The following is a 22401-nucleotide window of genomic DNA, read 5'->3' as shown; positions in this document are numbered from 1 at the left end:
ATGTGGAGGAAGATAGGTGATCTATGAGAGGGTTAGGATGAGCTGCTGTAGAGTGGAATGAAATTTGAAGAAACGAGTGTTAGCAAGATCTGTAATGAAAGGGATTTTGAGGTCATTATGGATGGTGAGGTTAGATACATAGAACGGAGCGTTAAGAAGTTTTCGAAGTATTTTTGACTGTAATGTTTGGAGGCGTAGTGAGTTGGAACGGTTTAGTCGATCCCCCATACTTCGATGCCGTATGACCAAATGGGTCGCAGTAACATTAGATATAAGAGTCTTTTGTTATGTAGGTTAAGTTTCGAACGTTTGTCAAGTAGTCTGGCGAGAAGTTTGTAGCGTAAACAGAGTAAAGCGAAACTTTAGATTTAGTTGATTTCTACTAAACTCTAATTGTGTTATTACGGTGGTAACAAAACCAAATATTTGATTTCAGCTTGATGCTTATTCGGGTGTTTTTTTTTTTTTTTTTTTTTTTTTATTAGAATTTTACAACTGCACAAATATATATGCAACAAGTAAATGTGCTAAATAAGTATAGACATGGCGTGATTGTCGTGAATGACAGTCACCCAGTGGTGACCATCGTTAGCTCCTCAGGTGATCTCGGGGCCAGCGACGCCTGAGCCGTCGTACGGGGTTTCCGGGAAGTGATTGGGATGAAAGGAGTTGTGCGAGTGGGTTGGGATGGGATCTGAGGAGTTTATGGAATTTAGTGTAGCGGGATTTAGCGAGGTTGGTTACAAATGGAATATTGAGGTCGGTATGAAGGGTGAGGTTTGACACATAGAAAGGAGCGTTCGTAATACGGCGGAGGATTTTAGACTGAAGGATTTGTATGCGGTTAAGGTTGGATTTTTTGGCAGCGCCATAGAGTTCCAGTCTGTAAGTCCATATTGGCATGAGGAGAGAGATGTATAGTCTTCTTTTGTTTCGTAAAGTAATTTTCGATCGTTTGTCAAGTAGTCTGGCGAGAAGTCGATATCTTGTGTTGAGGTCTTTTCTTTTTAGTCGAGTATGAGGATTCCAAGTAAGTCTTTTGTCGAGGAATAGTCCGAGGTATCTCACGTGATCTGCAGGTAGTATAGGGGTGTTATGGGTGTTTTTAAAAAATAATAAATTATTGAACAGCCAGATAGTTTTCTGTTATAAATATTCAAAAGTGCAAAGTGTAGAAGGTTTAATAGAGTTATTTTTGAGATTTTTTTTTTTAAATCTCTTCTTCGTAATTTAAAGAGTTGGCTCTTAAAGTGTTAACTTCGGTTGAAGTGGAGTGTCTTAGAGGTGCTGAAGAACGATTGATGAATTTGAGCTATCTGCAATTATTTTATCTTAAGCTAAAGTATGGAAACACTCTAGAGAAGGCAAAGTAGGCAAGTTTTTTTGGAACAAAATATTTAAAAAGCCAAATTTTTCTTCGGCTAAAGTATCTAAGGTAAATTTATAAAATTTAATTTGTTTATTATGTATTAAATGCAAAAATTTTTAGTTGTTTGCACGTAAAGTTGAATAATTTACCGCTGTCTTAGTGAATAATGCACGACTGCATTTTAAGAACGATAAGGCCAGAAATAACATTGCCCTTAATCCATCTTCTAATCAATAACTTCTTTTTCTTGACAATATTTTATTTATTATATTATATTTTATAAATATTAGGCTTTTTTTCATACTAGCAAGTGAATATTAATAATTCAATTGTACTTACGAAGCTTTCTGCATAGCACTTTAAGCAGCAATTAGACTTTGTAGAAGTTTCAGGAGAAACGTCCAAAAACATCACTTCAAAAAGGTAGCAAAATCGAGGAATTTTGATCAAAATCTTAGGTACAGAAGCGAGAACAGTACCAAAACAAAATACCTTTGAGAATTCTAGGAGTCTCAGTTTTTGGTGCACACAGACAGAGATATGCGCTGAAAAATTTGATGCTGTACATCTTGAACCAATCTCCTCTCTCGCCTCTTGAACCAATTTAGTAAAATTGGGAAAAATTCTAAAAATTGTTTATTTTCTACAGCCGAGAGCAAATTACTTATTGAGGATGAGATTTTCCTTTGGCCTCGACCTACTTTTCTTGCTAACGCCTTGTTTGTTTCTTACATAACTTTACATTTAGGGAAATATTGATTTGGTTTATTTACAAACTGTTAAGTTTTTCTATTTATAAGTGTTTGTTGTAATGGTTTTCGATTTTATTATTAGTTAAACGTATGCATGTAAAACATTACCCGAGGTGGTTATGCCAAAGATATGGAGACATACTGCATCCATGTTATCGAATTGAAACTGGCTCACCCTTGACCCAGATCCACGACATACTATTTTAGAAAGTTCTCTCACCCTCTGCTGACTCCAGAATAAATCATTCTTTTATTATAACAATAAAACACAGAAGCGAATACTGGAAGGAATAAAATGTTTTATACCCACTACTCGGGGGGCTATCACCCACTAGAAAGAAAAGTGTACCGACAGTGGCGGTTTGGAGACGGTGAGGACAGTGACGGTGCTTTGTGTGAGTGAACAGGGAGATAAGGCGGGTGAAATGAGGGCGCCACCTGGCTATAGCCTAGACTAGGCTGCGATTTGTCTCCTTTATTGAAGCAGAGCCGACTGTTTGTGACTTACTGTTCAACCAATGCATCATACGAGCGTGCTACAGCCAAGCTTTGTCTGCACAATCAGCCACTCCTGCACAAACTTGCTAAGTCTGCTCTCTTACTAACTTACCTTTCTTCTTCAACAAAAATGCTTCTACAATTCGTTGTTATTGTTGAGGTGAGCTCAGTCTTCTACGTTCTACTGCCTCTAATTTTCTTCTACAGATTGATGAAAATTCTCAAACAAGGTGATATAATTCTTAATTAAGTATAATACTGATTAATTATCTGTCTATTCTTAGCGATAATATTACATCCTGACAAATTTGAGATTTGAATTTTTCTAGAAGTAAGTGTATCTACCTAGTACACAGTTTGAGCACTTATTATATTAGTAGATAGATAGATAATGTCTTTATTATCACAACTAAAATTTTAGTACTTACCTATATTCAAAAAATATAAACAAAACCTACGCTTAGTCACTGACCATCAGAGGAGTTTGTGTGAAATATGAAAATAATGTATTAAACATACTTGTAAAACTAAAAAAGAGAAATGAAATTTAAATATAATTAGGTATATATTTATAAAAATAAATAAATATAATTCCAGAGGTGATTCACATTTTCCGTTCATTTATTTTCCCTTTTATTTACAATAACTCATGTACATACAGGTACCCTAGAGATGTTACCCTATCCAAAAACTTAATCTGCACCCAGAATGGGCCACACTATCTAAAGCTATACAAAATTCCAGGCACAAATCAAAATCCGAAAAATTATCAACCATTGAATTCAGAAACGAATCAATACCTATATTTCCTCGCATCTCTGCAGCATCTAATGAGAGGTAACCATCCTCTGTATCCGTTTAAATATTGCACTAACTCTTCCATGGAGAGAGTGCTCTTATTAAAATGTAACACTCAGAATTCCTTGAGACAAGGACATTCAGCGATAAGGTGATAAACATTCTCTACCTGAGACGTATTACAAAGGGAATATAAATGCCTTGACGGCTCTTTAAGTGCACTGCACTTTATAACAAATCTCCCCGTGACTTAATTATCCAACTGATGTGATTTATTGGTAGCTCGCATTCATATACGAGGTGTGGCTATTAAATAACGAGACTGATGCTGCTACAGAAGAACTATGCATGCGCCAAATCTTAACGACCGACAGCTCTGCAGTGTAAAGCCTTTTCTTTCGATTGCAGCGTCTCACGTGTTTGTAGAGAAATTTGTCTGACCGGAACCGTCGTATGTGTAAGAGGTATTAGTTTCGTTTTGCCGAAAATATGATATACTACACATGTAGTAGAGCAATGAATTGTCTTGAAATTTCACATGAAACTAGGTAAAACTGCAACTGAAACTTATATTTTATTAAAAGAAGTTTATGGCGATAAATGTTTATCACGTGCGCAAGTTTTTGAGTGGTTTAAGCGTTTTCAAGATGGCCGAGAAGACGTCGGAGATGATGACTGCCCGGGTCGCCCTTCCATGTCCAAAACGGATGAAAATATCGATTATAATTAATCAACATTACTACCGTAAGATACTTGCTCAACTCCGTGAAAGAATAAGGAAAAAACGACCCCATTTGTGGAAGAACCAGTCATGGGTTCTCCATCAAGACAACGCGCCGGCTCACACTGCATTGTCTGTCAAGACGTTTCTAGCCAAGTACAACATCCCAGTTTTAGGCCATCTGCCTTATTCGCCTATCCTGGCCCCATGAGAGTTTTATCTGTTCCCCAAAGTCAAACCTGCATTAAAAGGAACATGATTTCAGTCCGTTGAAGCTGTGAAAGAAAAAGCGGCACGCGACATGCAGGAGCTCACAGAAAAAGACTTCCAGCACTGTTTCGAACAATGGTAAATTCGCTTGGAGCGTTGTTGGGATAGTGGAGGGGTGTATATTGAAGGTGATAACAACTAAATATGTATAAAATTTAAAATAAAATGTTTTATAGCAATAGTCTTATTATTTAATAGCCACACCTCATATTGAACATCTAAATTCAATTCTTTGTAAATTATATCTGATAAAGAACTTAGGGCTTTAGATATACAATTCTGACGGAAATAGTCTTTAAAGCGAGACTGAATAATTTTCAAAATAGATAACCATAAGTCTACGTTATTTAAATTAAGTTCTATTCCCAGTTCATAGTCTGAAACTATGCTATTTAATTCTTTGAACCAGAGACTATTGCATTTCATGATTTCTAAAGTGCCTAATTTAGGATTCCTAAGTTAGGAATAATTAATATTTTGAGTATGTAATTTAAGTGGAGCTGAAAAAGGTGAAGTTAAATGTGAATCTAGATAAATTATACAAGCTGGGTAATTTTATTTAATATATTAGTAATAAAACTATTATATGAAAATTAATTATATACTATTAAAATTTGTTCCCTAATTGCGAGCGTAAAAATTGTTATTTTCATAAAACTAGGGTGGACATGACTCTTTCTTAAATAATCAAAGTTCTTACTTATCTTTAATGAAACTTGAAATTTTAGACTTATGTCTTACTCCACAAAATCATTTGTTTTTCCCAGTAATTGAGAATGAATACCGAAACATTGACATGTTTCGTAGCCAGAAACTTGGTGAATTTTATTTTATGATCATTTCCTTTTAGAAAAATCACTTCAAGTCTCGCCAGTATTCCCTCAGGGCTTTTTCGTCCTTTCTATGCTTCATTCCTTGACGAGCGGAGATAGAGAATCCTTTCTAATTATTTCCTTTGTTGCTAGACCTGCCACAATGTTGCCAGGAGCGCAGTCAGGTTGACAGACTGACGCTCTATTCTAAACTAAAGAAGGACAAACAAACGAAAAATAAAGAAAACTGACTTTTTGTATTTTTTTCCCTCTGTTGCTCAATCTCAAGATATCTCCAGAGTTTTTGCTATTTTGTAATTTTTTTTTTCCTTTCCCTCTTCCATTACGCTAACATCCATATTTATTAAAAAAATTTTTCTTCACGAGTAGTAAGATAGGATGTAACTAGAATAGCATTTGTTAAATTAGTTTTCTTTCCGTTGTCACCTTTCTTTTTATTTTAGTTGTATTAAAGGAATCATACAAAAAATGGAATTTTGTAATACTTTGCGAAATGAATATCGATTTTTCAGAAACAGCGCTACACTACCTTACGTCCAAACTGCATTCTAAACTGCAATTTAGGAACGATATTTTAATAAATATAAAAGATCTTTACCGTGCGTTCATTAGTATTTTCCAAATTAAGTTTTAACGGCCACACACTAGACCTAAAAGACAAGCAATGACGAAACGTGCGAAACTGCTTTACAGACTACTTGGACGACGCTCCAAATTGCCCACAGAACTCAAACGTTAAATATATAATACTATCCTCAAACCTATGTGGACTTACGGACTAGAGTTGTAGGGTTCAGTCAAACCCACAAACATACAGACAGTACAAAACATTTCAGTCAAAACTACTGCGACAGATAGTTGTCGCTTCTTCTTCACAACGACCTTAACATTCCATTCGTACACTAACTAGCCAAGACGAAAAATCAAAGGTTCAATACTGCTCTCTCTACTTGCTCTAATCCTCTTGTGCTGTCTCTCGCCTCTTCTGACATCCCTAACAATTTTCCTCGCCGACTGAATCGTCAATAGCTCCGAGACCTCCTTGGGGTCTGAAGACCATCACCATCATAATCGGTTCCTGTCAATAGTGCTTCCGCTAGGTAGTTTTTATCCTCCTACTCTTCACGCAACAACATTTTCTCGTCCACCTTCTAATTTACTTATTGTATATGTTTACACAGATTGTAAATAACTAAATAAATTAATGTTCTTAAATTGATATGCATTTTGAAACCAATGGGAGAACTTTATGGTGATCAATGTTTGTGAGTTTTGGGAAATCTTTTGGCTCCGAATTGGCGTGTATAGAAGGCGATCAACCCAGTGCGATTCCTCTATTTACATTGGCATTGTAAGCCCTAATCTCGTGGATGCTTTCAGAACTGCTTGGAGCCGAACTTATCCGTGCGCGATGTAATTTCTTTCACTATAGTGTACACAAATACCTTTCCACTACACTCTAAATGGTTCTACACTATGTAAGGTACCCTATTTGATAAGATTTGGGTATTTCTTTTAAATATAAATTGAAGTTTGTAGAATAAACATAAATAGCAATGGGCTAAGTCTTCAGATACAAGAGGAATTTCTCTGATGTCGTTCTTAAGTTAATTTTTATCAATCCCTTGTGAGCCTCCATCTTGTATTTGTTTCAATTTTTAGATCCCATTTTGCGACAAAAACAAATCCGGTCCACTTCAAATGGTATGAGGAATCGTGCAAGAAATGGCCGTTACTACTCTACTGCTGTGCAGAGTTTAAAACGCATTTGAAAGATAAGAAAGTCCGAAAAGTGGATGATTTCTAATATGTGCATCAATGACGACTTACTTATGGATGGAATCGTGACTTGTAACACAGGTGAGGTATTTTGGAGAGTGGATGGTCTTATTCACTATTATTTTTTGAAAACATTAAGCCAACTGTGCAAAAGAAAGGTTTTGATTTTTTATTGCGTTACTTTGCCCACATCCACGTTTCAAGAATCACCGCCTCATTGAATGAACTGGAGCGATCGAAGTTGTGCCTCACACACAGTACTTTCCAGACATCGGATTCGCCCACGGATCATCACCTTTTCTAGTATTTGTAAAATTGCTTGCTGGCGGATCCTTCATCTCTGTGGCATTCGTAGAATAATATTAATCCTGAGGGTCTAATTTTGTTCAGTGATGGGAAAGATAGACTTCTTTCTAACTGTCATTGATGTGCTATTGCTAATTGTTCTTATTTAAATTAAATTGAACCAGTGGTAGTCGAGTTATACAATTTTAAACCCACAACACTTTCCTTCCAACCATATAATTGCACAGAAGTTTCACATTATTGTAGAAGGTGCTGTCTAGGAAGAGAAAAACTGCCTCTGCTGTTGCGGTTGGGTCTTCTTGCCTTCTTCTTTCACAGTACCATCCTTCCAAGGGGTTCAACAATTTTATACCAGAGATTTCTTTAATGAATTGCTCGGGACTGGTGGCATCCACAGTGAATGCTTATCAATATTTATGAAGAGAGGGCTTACATCAACATTACAAGATACGCCCATCTCTGGGGTGCACTTCTGACTGCCTTCATCGATTGGAGATGTTAAACATGTTTCCCTACTTCTTCTCCTCATCCTAACTCCACATTCAAACTATAAACTCTGGAAATTAATTAACATCCAATTACCAATTAATTACATTTATTCATTAACTGGGTTGCAAGTGGGAGAGATGGGCCAGAGGTCCGCAATAGAAAACTTGGCAGCATCTTATCTATCTGTAAGATCAGATCCTGCTAGATTAGAAAGTAAGTAGGTGTCAACCTGTTGCAATCTGCTTTGAATGTTCAGACTTCAGAACATATAATGACCAACGAGGTAGCAGAAGGAAAAAGTGCACCAGATGTAATGATAAAGGGAGTTAGTATAAGAACAGATAAAACTAAAGACAATCTTGCATTCCAAGCATAAAATAAAATAGATTGTGTTAAATACCAGGCACTTACCTTATCAGCAGTCAATATAATAAATATTTCCTTTTGAAACTCATGAACATTTCAAAATGAGAAAGAATGCGCTACAATGGTACGAATTGGTGGTAACAGTGGTTTAACTTTTGTGAAGAATCAAACAATCATAAAGAGTCTTACGTGTTGTTAGCGGGAAGATTGGTGGTCATTCAGCGAAAATTTGTGACGATGATCAAGACGAAGAATGTTGTTGGCTGTTAGGGGCAGTAGTTCAGGTAGTGTGGCAGCCATTAGAATGCTTATAGTCTAACAATAAATACAAGACCAGAGTTAGTTAAAGAGGTAAAAAAAGAATATATAAATACCGTCACATTAACTTAAATTAGAGAACCTTGTGAAACTAGAAGATAAAAAAACGAAAAATGTAATAAATGTGTAAATAAAAGCTGCACCTAACAATAACACAAACATTTTATTGTAATAATAAACAAAGCAATAAAATTATATTGGACGAAAACAAAATAAATAAGGCTACCTGTTTAATGTTTTTGAAAATACGTTTTTTTTTAAAGTTAGACTAACATCGACGGCTTTGAATAAAAATAATGTGTATTCAAAATAACGATTTTACACGATTATTCTAATTTTAGTAGAAGTCGGTAAAAATATCCAATTATTCTTACCCAATAGGAAATGAGAAGGTGGAAAGCAGACAAGGTCTTCAGTCTAAGACTAGGAAAAGCTAGGTATAGTTCTCGGTTTGTATAGTTTTAGTTATAGTTATAAGCAATATAACCTTAGGTTTTTTTTGACGCGCTACACAAAACATTTTAGTGGTATTGTACACTACTTGTATACTAGTTAGATCACTGCTTGTTCTCCAATCTGTTTACATGAGCCATACAAAAGCAATCTAAAACAAATTTTTGTGACTGATTTTTTTGTGGACAAACTGGACATTAAAAAGACAGTTTACAACTGATCACAACTTGAAGACTCTCATAATGGAAGAAAAAAACTTGTACTCAGGAGTAATTCATTTCCTTATTGTCTGACAGCAATTACTTGTAAAAAATAAAATCACATGTGGCCTTCTGTTAATTGCAGGCAACAGATTACATTGTCTATTAAAAGCTACTTTATTGTTTCATAAAATTTAGTTTTATCTCAAACTATTAAAAAAACTAAATTCATGTGTACAATTAATAATTTTCATGTAACATTAAAAGATTTCAAAAACTAGCTCTTAAATTAGTATTAAAACCCTTTCCAATGTAAATTCCCTTTCCTAATGTACTTCAAAGTAATCCAAAAATCCATCTTAAAGTACTCGTTGGGCCCTGAATATTTTTCAATGCTCTGCCAGCCTGCAGAGTTCATTTGTAAATTTATAATTATTTCTTTTATCGTCTTGGTTCATGATTTGCAAATCTAGTATAATTCTTTTCTAATTAAACCATTATTAAGGTCTAAAATCCAAGGCTACAAAACTCGCTGGCGTCTCTCTGCCTCTTCATTCATTAGGCATTTCAGGTCACTTTATTTTTTGCTTCTTGTCTTCTTACACGTGGCAATGCTAATTGATAGTGAAAAGACTTTCTTTAGAGCCCTGCATATATATCGAATGAAAAATAATAGGATCTGCTTCTTGAAGCATAATTTTACTGAACATTTCCTACATTTAGATTACTGAAATTAATCTATTTCGCTGCTGGCGGAAGGCACTGCATTTTAGATGCTAATTCAATTTCAATTACCGAATCAAGGGAAAGGATTAGTCGAATGGTTTGGGCACTAGATTCCCAGAGGAGAACTCTGGCTAGACTCATGGTTGCCATTGTTTCTTTTCTCTTTCTAGGGCTTCTTGCAACTCAACAATAAGTAATAAGCCCTACTCAGACCAACAATCGATAAAGAAATTATTGTGGTTCCAGGATCCAACATGTTGTCAAAGAAAGAACAAATACTTAAAAAGATTCTTGTAATGTTTCTAGGATTTTTATTTATTTTTTTTATAAGAGAGATTTTTTTACTCTACTTTCATAAACAGCTCCTGAACTTTGAAAATTTCCCAAGATGTCGTCGGCCTCTTATCTATATTTCCGTACAGGAAACTTAGCTTGTAGAATTTAATCATGGTGACTTCATGCCCTCGAAAGTTCATGTTATGTTTTTTTTTAAATTCGTGTTATCAAAAATATCTTCTAGGTAAGCTAAGTCATGGATCAAATCCTTTCGTTCACAGATTCAAAGAGGAGATTGTCGCTTTTTACTAAAAAAAAATTAAAACTTTTCTCTTCAAAGCAAACATGCATTTTAAGGTAACCCTTTTTATCACTGCAGTTTTTACTAAATACTTTTTTTTTTCCTTTATTCTTAAATTCGCAACTGCATAACACATAAACGCAACAAGCAAATATGATAGCGTATAGTACATCATAAATGTGAGATATAGGACAAAAAATAAAGTAAAAACAAAATAAAATAATAAATAAATAAGTAAATAAAATAAAATCACTGGAATGGCGTGAATGAAGGCCATCCAACGATGACCATCATAAGTCGGTTAAAGTAAAATACCTAATGGATTGAATACGAAGGATGGACCATTTTATCTCTCAACCAGGTATTCGCGAGGCCATCGGCGCCTCAGTCTGCGAGGAGGATTTGACGGGAGTTTAGTGCAGGACAGGTTGCTGATTAAAGGATTACAGTGAAGGTAAAGTTTGGAATGGACTTTGATGTAGCGGGACTGGGCAAGGACAGAAACAAAGGGGATTCGCAGGTCGGTGTGGATGGTATGGTTGCTCACGTAGAAAGGTGCTTCAGTGATGGTTCGAAGGATTATTGACTGGAGGGTTTGGATTCTGTTTAGCTTCGAACGCTTAGCTGTTCCGTACAGTTCAAATCCGTAAGTCCAGATAGGAGCGAGTAGGGCTGAGTATAGTCGTTTCTTGTTTGTAAGAGTCAGTTTTGACCGTTTGTCAAGTAGTTAGTCTTTGAGCATTCGATATCTCTGGTTTAGTTCAAGTCGTTTGAGTCTAGTATGTGGATTCCAGTGAGTCGCACTAAATACTCAAAGTATGTTTCTGCTTTGCACTGCTTACGTCTTGCTCATAACGAATCATACAGGACTCAAAGGCGAGTAATGTTATGGAGGAGAGGTTCGGGATATAGTTTGAAGGCACTTCACTGCTACGCCAATAAACTTCTCATTTCACAAATACATTTCGTATGTTTGCTAATATAGTTGTAAATTTGACTGTATGACTGAAGCAGTCATTAAATCCACTTTATTTTAAACTACTACTTAATAAACAGCTTACATATAACATAACCAATGAACAGTTTGAAAAGTTAAGGGCATGATCGCTAGACAGAAAGGTAAATAATAAAATAAAATTAGCTAGCAGAAAGGTTATACCCTACAATGTCCCACACTTTACGGTTTGATTTAATAGTGAGATAAAAGTGGGTGACGAGTCTCAATGTATTTATATCATGAGCAGTCTTTACTCAAGTCTTACTAACTGGCTCTTATTTACGATCAAAACAATGGTGCTGTTGGAGCCAACTCCGTGAGTATGTATGTCCCGTACGTGATCTGTTACACGGACGCGCGCGGCTTTATTACCCAGCATAAATTAGCGATTGACTTTCAAAACATTTATTACACTACCTTTACATCCTTTCCAAAAAGAAGAAGAACTAAGAATGAAAAACATCACACTTTATTTTCAACTTTATTTTTTTATTTTATTTTTCCTGTTGCATGTTCAATGTTGAGTTTAAGATAAAAGATTTTGATTATTCCGTTGTGGTTATTCACGAATTACTTGTTCACATTACAGCTGGTAAATTTGTAAGTACACATGTAGAAATAATTACACGGAATCACTAAATACTTACAGTTTTTTCAAAAGCAGTTTTATAGAAAATTTCTATTTATATCAGAAATGTGTGACTGCTACCAAAATCCTGTTTCGTTAACGATCTAACTTTACCCTCACTAGCTCTACTCCGCAAAAGAAGTGAGCCTGTGATTCCCAAAATTTTTAAATAAACTACTCTGTGCTAGAGCAGAGATAAAATCATAATTAAAAGTAAGTAGACCCTTAATTAACAAACGAAAATCTTTTGTTTTAGCGGTTAGAATACCGCCTACCTAATTAAAGTTTTACAATTTTATGGGCTAATTGTTTTATTTTATTTAACTCGAAGTTAATTTCCGTGATGTGCACATGAGTAGTTCGTAAACTTGTAAAACGGCACATTAACATGTCTGTAGGGAGAAATAAATCAAATATGCAAATTATTTTCGAAGCTTTATTAGCCCTGTTTTAGTTTTTTATTGCCTGCCAAGATGTATTCCAAAAAACAATGGACAATGAGAAGTTGGAGCTGTCAGCCGTAGTTTGTGAGAAGTGTAGATCAAATATCAAGGCGGAGTTTGCCAACATACAGTCCTAAGACAAAAACAAAAAAAAAATATTATCGATTACATAATCAAGAGTCTCAGCCATATCCGGCGCACAGGTGTTGAGTAGCGGTTGGCCAGGCTTGTGTTTGGTTGGATGATCACGGTTTCCTCTGCAATATACTTTCTTACCTTGTAAAACCAGACGCCATCTCTAATTACACTTCGCCTCCCACCTTTTACTAATTGATTTACTCATGGTACTAGTTCTTCACAAGAACTAAAACCACTTGGCCACAAAATAATTCCTTTTTCTTCGTTCAATGTAGATAGCTGGAATAGCAAAGTCATTCTATCTATAAAAACTAATGTTACCCAGTAAAAAGAACCTTAATGAACCACAGGACTGAATGTAGGGAATTTGGTAGCATTAAAATCAAACAGATGGTACATTGTTTTTAGCTATTGTATCTATTGTTTCAGCTGTTTACGATAAATAATTTTAAGTAGATTTAAAATTTAAGTAGCCTCCAGGGAAATCGGACCTGCTTACACAAGAAAAGAGAGCTCGGCCATTAAATGACATTAAATTTTGATAGAATTCAAAAAATATAAATATTTTTGGATTGGTGGAACATATTGATCGCAAAGAAGCGCCTGTATGTAATATATAGGTCATAAATACGTTAGAGACCTAAGCACTCGAAGCATGAAGTGTACACTCAATTTTATATTAATGTACTTAAGAACAAAGTTTTCAGTAAGTTTGATGTAAACTAATCAGATTTATGAAATTATTATTAAACTACCTATAAGGTTAATCGGATTATGTACCTACTACCAAAAGTTTAACCATAACCAATTTATGCACCTAAATTTTGGGTATACATCAAACAAAGCAACAACAATATTAGGATTCTGGCGGAAATTGGTGAGAATAATCGCTTACTACCTGAGTTTTAAGCTCAGCATCTTTCTTGTTACCATGTCATTTATTTAAGACTATTGAAAAAACTTTCCTTATTTGGTTTACAACTGCCCAATGGCAACAAGTAAATATGATTGCGAATAATATGTAAACAAAATAAATTGAAAGATGAGTGAGGGCCATCCAACGGTGACCATCACCAAACTCAAGATCCCGATAGGGTGATTTCGGGAGGATGCTCTTTTCTATCATGCGATCAGGTGATCGCTAGGCCTTCAGCCTTTGGGAAGGTGTGTGTTGAAATGTTGGGGAAGTTTGGAATGAAATTTGGTGTAACGGGTTTTGGCTACGTGTCGCTAAAAACCTTTATGGATCTGGCTTCCTCAATAACTATTTTCCAGCCCTTGGTTGCGGATTCTCTCCATTGCAAGTACCAGAAGATTTCAACACCATTCAGCCACCTGGTTCTGGGTCTCCTTCCAGAGTTTTCCTTGGCACCCTTAATCTAATCACGTGACCTCCACACCTCCTTCTGCACAGACTAATCTTCTTCTCTGTTCAGTCAAAAAGCTCCTTGTTCTTCCACCTTCTACACAAATTACCTTCTTTAACTGGACCAAGATTTTTTCGCTTCCGAAAACATGGAGGTAGTTTTCGTATGTGTTCGGAACGGTCTAGGTTTGAGTACCATTTGTTAAGAAGCACTACAAGCATCTTGTAGAATATGCTAGGATTCTTGTACATTAGGTTGCTTTTCATATTCTTATTCCAAAGCATCGATTTGCTGCTACAATTCTTTTATTTACCTCGTATGAGATGCTAAATACATATGTATGTAATTTACCTTTTGCATTATGGTAATTGAATTCGTATACCCTGAAGAAGACACAGGAACCGATGCAATTTCTCTCCCAGGGAGCCAGTGTATCCTCCAACCTACATGCGCTTCATCTAGTTTCATTTTTAATTTTACCCATTGAAGATACTGCTTTTTGAGGAGAGGCGTAGATATTCTTCAAAAATGAAGATAAGGAAGATATTCAAGCTTTTATAAGTAATTGAAGTTAGCAATTATCATTCAAGTTGCAAGATATGAAATATAACTATGTACTGTATAGCCAAAATTTAAATTTAAATTGCAAAAATTGTTATTTCTCTAATAAGACTTTCAATTCGTAAATTGTTAGTTAGTTGAGATGTTTAATTTAACATACATCCTATTTGCACATTATGTCATAAATATGTTTGATAATGAGGAACTACAACTTTTTTTGTTTCTGACGCAATGCTTGCTGTTTCGCGATATCGGATTGCGGTTATTTGGGAGTTTTCGCCATTACTACTCAAAAACGTGATTTTTTTTTTTTATTTTCATTAAAATTTAATAAGTAACTATAATTCTTGAACTCATCTGAGGTCTGTGACCATGGGCTACATGTTTCTTAACACGATTTGTAATGCTGTACTAAGAAATTAACAGTTTATTACTAATTACAAGCTACTTTTGATGACGAAAATGTGTATAAAACTCCAGATGAACTGGACTTAATGTCCCTCATATTTTAGTTAAAGACAAAAAGTAAGTATCGAGACTTAAATAATGGTTTATATGTTTAGAACATTGATCAACAGTTAGAATAATTTCTTTATAAGAGTCTCATATACATGTTTAACAACTTTTTGCAACAATTTTATGCAATTTAAGACAAGAATTCATGTTGCTATGGAGTATATCAAATGTTTCGAGGAAATGCCAGCGGGCTACCACATTAAACAACTGAGAGCCTACCATCAGAATACCAACCTTTAGTAACGGAGATGCCCACAATCTAGTATCTCTTGAAGAGCTATGAGAATGCTACTTGTATTAGTAGTGTATGTATATTATAATTAATAAAATGGATCTAAAGCATATAACTTTACTCCTGCCGCAAAATACCCCTTTCAAAGTAAACTTTAATATATTTGGGTCATAATTTCAAATAAAAGGTCAGATGTTTGAAATAATGAGATTTCTTCTTGGATAGAGGAATTTCGGGTGAACTTCAAGCACAACTTTAAATCCAGTACTGATTTCAAATTGAAAACCAAGCTTTAGAATGACATATTAGAATGACTACCTGAATTCACTTACGGTTTTAATGCTGGATTCCACACTGGACCATTGTAGGACAATGGAACGAAATATGCTAGGAGTCATCAGGATGTAAAGGAAATCCATAAAACAGCAAATAGACAAGAATAAGATACAGTGCAAAGTGAGGCAAGAAGGAAATGGGAATCTTTCTCCAAAATTGCCCCAAACTAATTCCTCCGGTAAAATTATTTAATTTAAAGATACTGATCTAAGTGCTTGAAATATAAGTTCAAAGTTTAGATAAATTTGTTGAAGCCAGAGTCTCCAAATCGGGCACAGTGATCAGAGAACTGCACCTACAGACTCTAAGGCAGGTCGAGTCGCTGAAGCTCACTATTATCAGTTAAAGATAACATGTCCAAGTTGTCATATTACAGTGTCTTAGTGCAGCTGCTAAAGTGGTTGCGACTGAGGGTTTATAATTAGGTGCTTGCATATCTGATGGCTTATTATTCCCGGTGAATCCATAATTTATGGCCTCCGCAATATTGAACAAAGTTCTTGAAGAGTTGTTCATTCTTTTTGGTGACTGATTCATAGTTTCAATAGGATGAAAAAATAATTGCCATTTCAGTCATGATACATTTATTCTGCCGAAGTCTTGTCTTGAAGTCCATGAACAGACAAGACAGAAGACACACCCAACCCTGTAATGTAAAAATATTACTTTGTAAACTAGCCCTAAAGATGACCTAGTCCCTAGGTCGAAAGCTCGGCAGAATAAGTGTATCACGACTGAAATGGCAATTATTTTTTCATTCTTGAAGAGTTTTTTTCAAATCTTGAGAAACCCGAAGTCATTTTTGGAATACCGTTCGAATCAAACCAAAAACCCCATACCTGAAACTCTCTCCAATCTGTTTCCGGAATTTCTCTGGTATGTCGAACACTTCTCATAATAAATTTCTTCTCTAGAATGACGTTCATAGCTTAGTGCTAAACGTTGATTTCATAGCAAATTGAAAGGTTGGCTTCAGTGCTCATTGGTTTTCATTTTGAACGCTGTTATTTCAGCATACCTTGTTGATTCCTCAGTGACAATGCCATAAGCCACTTAAGATTCGTATCATCTACTACTTAAAGATTCCATTAGAGTATGGTTTCATTGATAATTACTTGCTTGACGCGAGAAGCAAGTTATCTAGTGATTCATTCTCTTAGAGGGGTCCAACATCCATGTCCAGCTTTACCCGTTTGCCAACACCATAAAAGAGAGCGTAGTTAGCTTTATGGCATAGATCCACATTATTACAATGATATTAAGACATCCTCTCAGCTTAGTATTTTTAATTTACATAGAGTAAAAGGCTTTCACTTTTTAGTTACACATTTCTTTCAAAGATTCGTGACTCTTAAAATTGTATATATTTATTTTCTTTGCAAAGGACATAAAATTTAAAGAATGAATTGTTTAAACTGATCAAGCGTTTCAAATATATATAATAGCGAAAACAATGTAAACTCCTTAAACATGTGTCGCGACCTTAAGGACATATTCCCAACCAACCAGGATCAGTTTAAATTGTTTTGAGTATCAGATGTAAATTGGTTTTTCCGCTCCACCGCATTGCTAGATAAGTTGCCTTGGGAACGTAAAAGCGATCTATTTCACAATGACGGTGGACAAATTGAATTAGTTTCCTATGTGATCCTATAGTTTTCTCCTCCATTGGTTGGTTCTTATGAAGGTTAACTTCCAATTGTTACCAGCATTCACATGGAATTTTCTTATTTATTTTGAATTCACTTTATATCACCTAAAGATTGTGTGAAACCTTAAAAAGTTTCTTTATAGTTATTTTCAAACATTTTTAAATTAAATTTAACAATTTATTTTATTAGTATTACTTTTATTATTTTTTATTGCTTTATAATTTTATAATTCGTAGCAAAGATTTTTTATTTTTATATAATAAATCAATATTTTACAGCATATTTTGCTAGAAATTCTATTTTTCCTGTTCTTTTAACGCTGACCTGTGATGCTAAAGAACATTCATTTTCGCTTTAGAAGACGCCAGGCCTATATTTGAATTCTTCCTCTAGACGGTCTGCGACACTCTATTTACGTATAGACAGAAATGTGCAAGAAATCTGTTGATTCCAAAAAATAAAAAAGAAATAAATTCGAAGAAAAGTATGAAACTTTTTCTCATTTATATCAGATAACATTTGCGAGCTTCAATTAACCTGAGATTGAATACTAGATAGGTACAAGCTATTTTGAACGCTCTAGAAAAGTCAAAGTCTTTATTAAGGCTGGTAAAGGAATGTAGAAGAAGACTTAATGAATAGGACGGCAGAAAATAGTAAAATTTTAAAGTGTCCAAGGCGTTCAGGATAACAAAAAAGATTTGATAAAGATGGATATTCTCAACCCCTCGTAGACTCGCAACTCGATGTTTGTTCATCACATTAAAGTATTTACAAAAGACGTACATGAGATGGCAGAAACTTAACCAATAGCACCCCGTCATAGAGATTTATTCAGAATTTTTAGACTAAGGATTCCCTTGAAATTATTAGCTGGAAAGAACTAAGTTATATAGTGGCACTGTTTACCGGCCATGCACCAGAGCATCGCCATTCGTTCAAGATGAAAATAATACAGGTAGGAACAGTGACCCTATGGGAGTTAGAATTGCAAAGAGTCTGTGGCGCACTGCTTTGGAAAATGTCCACGCTGAACCTGGAGAATAAGGATCTAGAAGGGGATATAGTACAGAAGAACGAGCTTATAAACCTGTGAGTAATGCATTTTAAAAGATACTACATAGAGACCTGCAAATCATCTGATCCATCATCTGAGGTAAATCATCTGAGATATCTGGATTTTGAGAGAGCACTCAATTCTAAAAATAATCTTTGTTTTTTTCATTTAATACCGATAGATACCTCTTATTATATAACCAGCCGATCTAAAATTAGACAAAGAAGACTAATGGCACAACTTAGTTGTCAAATATAAATACAATAAGAATCTATATCTAGGAATGTAGTATCGATGCAAGCATTAATTGTCAAGTATGCAATTGAATGAAGAATAAACATTGGTTCACATCTTTTAGAATTGCTCCCAATATAACAATTACAAAGAAATATTTTTGTCAAAGTATTCAGTTCATAAAACAAATAATGATTAATTTGATCTGATATAAAATTTATTAAATATTAAAAATGATTTTAAAATTAAATATTTTAATAGTTTTTTGTATCTTTTCTTACATTTATTTTTTATATATAATATTTATTTGTTTATAGGTTACAAAGAAGTTCTTTTTTTTATTTATTTTTTATTTTATTTTTTATGGTGACTAGAAGTTATTTTAGCTTTTGGATTTCACGTATTTATTTTATAATAATGCACGTACGTTTTTAAATTGTGCCAAACTTCCTGTAACATGTATAATACATAAACATAGTTTGTTGTTACTATAGAGACTGACAGATTTAAAGGTAACCAGTGAAAAAGATTGAATGAGGGTGCGTCAGAAGTCCATTTGAGACCTAAGATCCTATACTTTAAGGCACCCATCTTGAATAATAAAAATATCAATTACTTTTCTTTTCCTTTCACAACTTTCAGATAGAAAGACAGGATTTAAGGATAAAAAAATATTTGAAAAGCTAGCAATGATAAATATCAGTTGATGTAGGCTGATAATGATGGAGAATGAGTCAGTTTGATTACCATAATGACCAAGAGGAATATCTTCAGCGCCCTGATGATGGTGATTACAAGGTCCCAAGGGAAGCGTTCAAGAAATCTACTTTTAGAAACAATGGCCCATGAAAGCCGCAATGAGAATATTCAAGTTTTAATTACTTTTGTTTCTTAATGTGCTACCTTGGATTAATTTAAATATTCATTGCATCACTCATCAACAGAGGATATTAAAATGTATCTTTCTTTTATCTGATTAAATAAAGAATTAACTAAACAAAAATCGCAAAATGTTTTACTCAAAATAATTTGCAATAGAATAAAATAAATGAAAATTTTGAAATTAATGTCCTTTTTCCGTGTAGTCAGTCAGATTGAAGAAGAAACAGTCCTTTTATTTACAATTGGTACAAATATAAGGATAAAAAGTGCATTTCTTAATTAGTTTAAACAGTAAAGAAGTTAAAAAAGAAACCTACCTTCTTGTCAAAAGGGATGGTGCAGAAGAATACCTAATTTATAATGTTCCCTTTATAGATATAAGACCCATTTTCTTACTGAATGAAAAAAATATATGGCAATGGGAATATGATTCTGTTGACAAAGGAATATTCTATAATAACAGGTACAATCCAATTTACTAGTAGCTTGAAATTGTGGTTTTCATTTACCAAGTATAGTAACGTCAAGGTTATTAACAGAATCACAGGCTCCGTGGAAGCTACTTCAATAAAATACTAAGAGAGTTGATACTAACTTGTGTGTAACAGTCACAAACGTGAGCGTTCGGAATACATTTAATTAAATGTCAAGAGTACAGAAATAAATTGTTATTTTCTACCATAAGAAATCAGTTCTTTCAATGCATCATTATGATTCAAAAAGTCAATGTTACAAGTGTTTAAAGAATAGAATTTATTACCCAGCTCTCAAACAAAGTGTGTTTCTTAAACAGTTTATGTGTTAGAGTTACAAATATATTGTAACTGCAAATATTGGCTACACGTAGTTAGTAGGTATATAATATTGAACATAATGTTCATAATCGTCAGTTAATGGCTCAAGCATAGGCAAAAAAAAGTTCGAAGAACTGATTACATAGTAGATTCCATTACAATCAAGTAAAAAACATATATTTAATCTATGCTGTGTCGGAAGAACTAAGCATTGAAAGCAACATGCAATTATGATCTTACTATAATTTTAGATCATTATTAACAAAGAAATATGTCTTTCCAATTAGAAACGTAACGCAGAAACGTAAGACGAAGTGGAAAATGTCATCGTATGAGTACATTATACAGAACACTGCAGGGTATTGTGCGGTATGTAGAAGGGTTTAAAGACAAGAGATGTCAGCTCCAGGTAGGGCCCAGATAGCTTCATCTGTCGCCACCATATGGCCACTCTATATCCACATCCCTTTCAGTTTGGCTTCCTTGCATTTGCTTTCTCTTTGATGGAGAAACAAAGATCTCATCACCAGTAAAGACCATTGTCTTGCAATAATTAGTTCTGGACTAAAATAACTCATTCATTGCCCAATCTTCATGATCTCTCTATTTTTTCCACTTGTAATTCCTATTTTAAAGCTAGAGTAATTCCTATGCAATAAAAAAGCTAGAGTGAATTAATGAGTACCTAATATTCTTTTATTCGAATCTCGAGATACTAAAATACCTTAACAAAAAGAGATGTTAGGACCCGATTAACAGTAAATTAGAATAATCTGATAGCACTTAAATCGATCTAGTGATCAATGTTCTGCACAATAACGGAATCAAATTAGCAACGACCAATCACCAGCCATTCGTAGTCAAAACAAAGCTAGTGAAATTAATAGAAAAAATAAATTATTAGTAAGAACGGACGTTCTAAAATTGCTCTTATTTAAAAATTTTCAGAATTCCTCTTATAATTATTGGAGATTAAATCAGCACAGATAGATAATTTGAAAAGTAGAGTTGATCTTAACTTAGGCTCTAATTGATCGGACATGGAAAAGGTATTTAAAATTGACTACTCTATTATGAAGTATCTAAAATTGTATAATAACTATTATTCACCTAATAGTATAAAAGAAGAACAACTCAATAATATTAATCAATGAACATAATCCCTTTATTATTTTAGTTATAACACATTTAAGACAAGCTTAACTGAACAAAAGTGTGCGTTATTATTAGTTAAATAAAATTTTAACCAACTTTTGTATGTGTGCTGCTTGTGGTCGAACCTGTTGGATTCGATTCACCAGGGACATTACAGTAAACAGACGTTGTGGTCGTTTTAGTTGTTTTGTTTACGCAGAGGGTTTCCATGTTAGCACTAACTACCTAATATGACCGAACATTCTCCACTAGCAATAAGATTTTCCCGGCGATTGTTTTAATTGTAATTTTAATTACTACAAATGTCCCCTTTTAGTGACAATTAAACTGATTTTCATCGGGACATTTTTCAATAGGTCAGTTTATTTATAGTAATCTCAACTAATGGATCTGTACTCAAGAAAACTATAGCATACTACTCAGTAAAACAGAGTTTGTAAGAGCATAAAATTTCATACGAATAATCTGTTGTTTACTGTGTGAGTTATAAGGGCCCTATTTCACAGCAAAACCATGACCCAAAAAAATTTCATCTCTCAGTATCTTCTCAACTAATGGATCTGTACTCAAGAAAACTATAGTATACTACCCAGTAAAACAGAGTGTGTAACAGCACAAAATTTCATACGAACAATTTGTTGTTTACTGTGGGAATTATAAAGGCCTAATTTCACAGCAAAACCATGACCCAAAAAAATTTCATCTCTCAATATCTTCTCAACTAATGGATCTGTACTCAAGAAAACTATAGTATACTACCCAGTAAAACAGAGTGTGTAACAGCACAAAATTTCATACGAACAATTTGTTGTTTACTGTGGGAATTATAAAGGCCTAATTTCACAGCAAAACCATGACCCAAAAAAATTTCATCTCTCAAAATCTTCTCAACTAATGGATCTGTACTCAAGAAAACTATAGCATACTACTCAGTAAAACAGAGTTTGTAAGAGC

The 22401-nt window shown here is 34.2% G+C and overlaps 1 long non-coding RNA gene across 1 annotated transcript in view; it reads right to left on the bottom strand.

Annotated features, from left to right (window-relative positions):
* Nucleotides 1–12286: 12286 nt before the first annotated feature.
* The window catches only part of LOC141451378 (uncharacterized), a 32373-nt gene continuing 22258 nt past the window's right edge, over nt 12287–22401 (bottom strand). Inside the window, exon 3 of the long non-coding RNA XR_012456729.1 lies at nt 12287–12656. This is a non-coding gene — a long non-coding RNA (uncharacterized lncRNA). The remainder of the gene's footprint in view (nt 12657–22401) is intronic.

Source organism: Rhodnius prolixus, unplaced genomic scaffold (assembly GCF_049639745.1).
Source record: "Rhodnius prolixus isolate KJV_2025 unplaced genomic scaffold, Rpr scaffold_1, whole genome shotgun sequence".
NCBI lineage: Eukaryota > Metazoa > Arthropoda > Insecta > Hemiptera > Reduviidae > Rhodnius > Rhodnius prolixus.
This window is presented reverse-complemented; position numbering and strand designations above follow the sequence as displayed.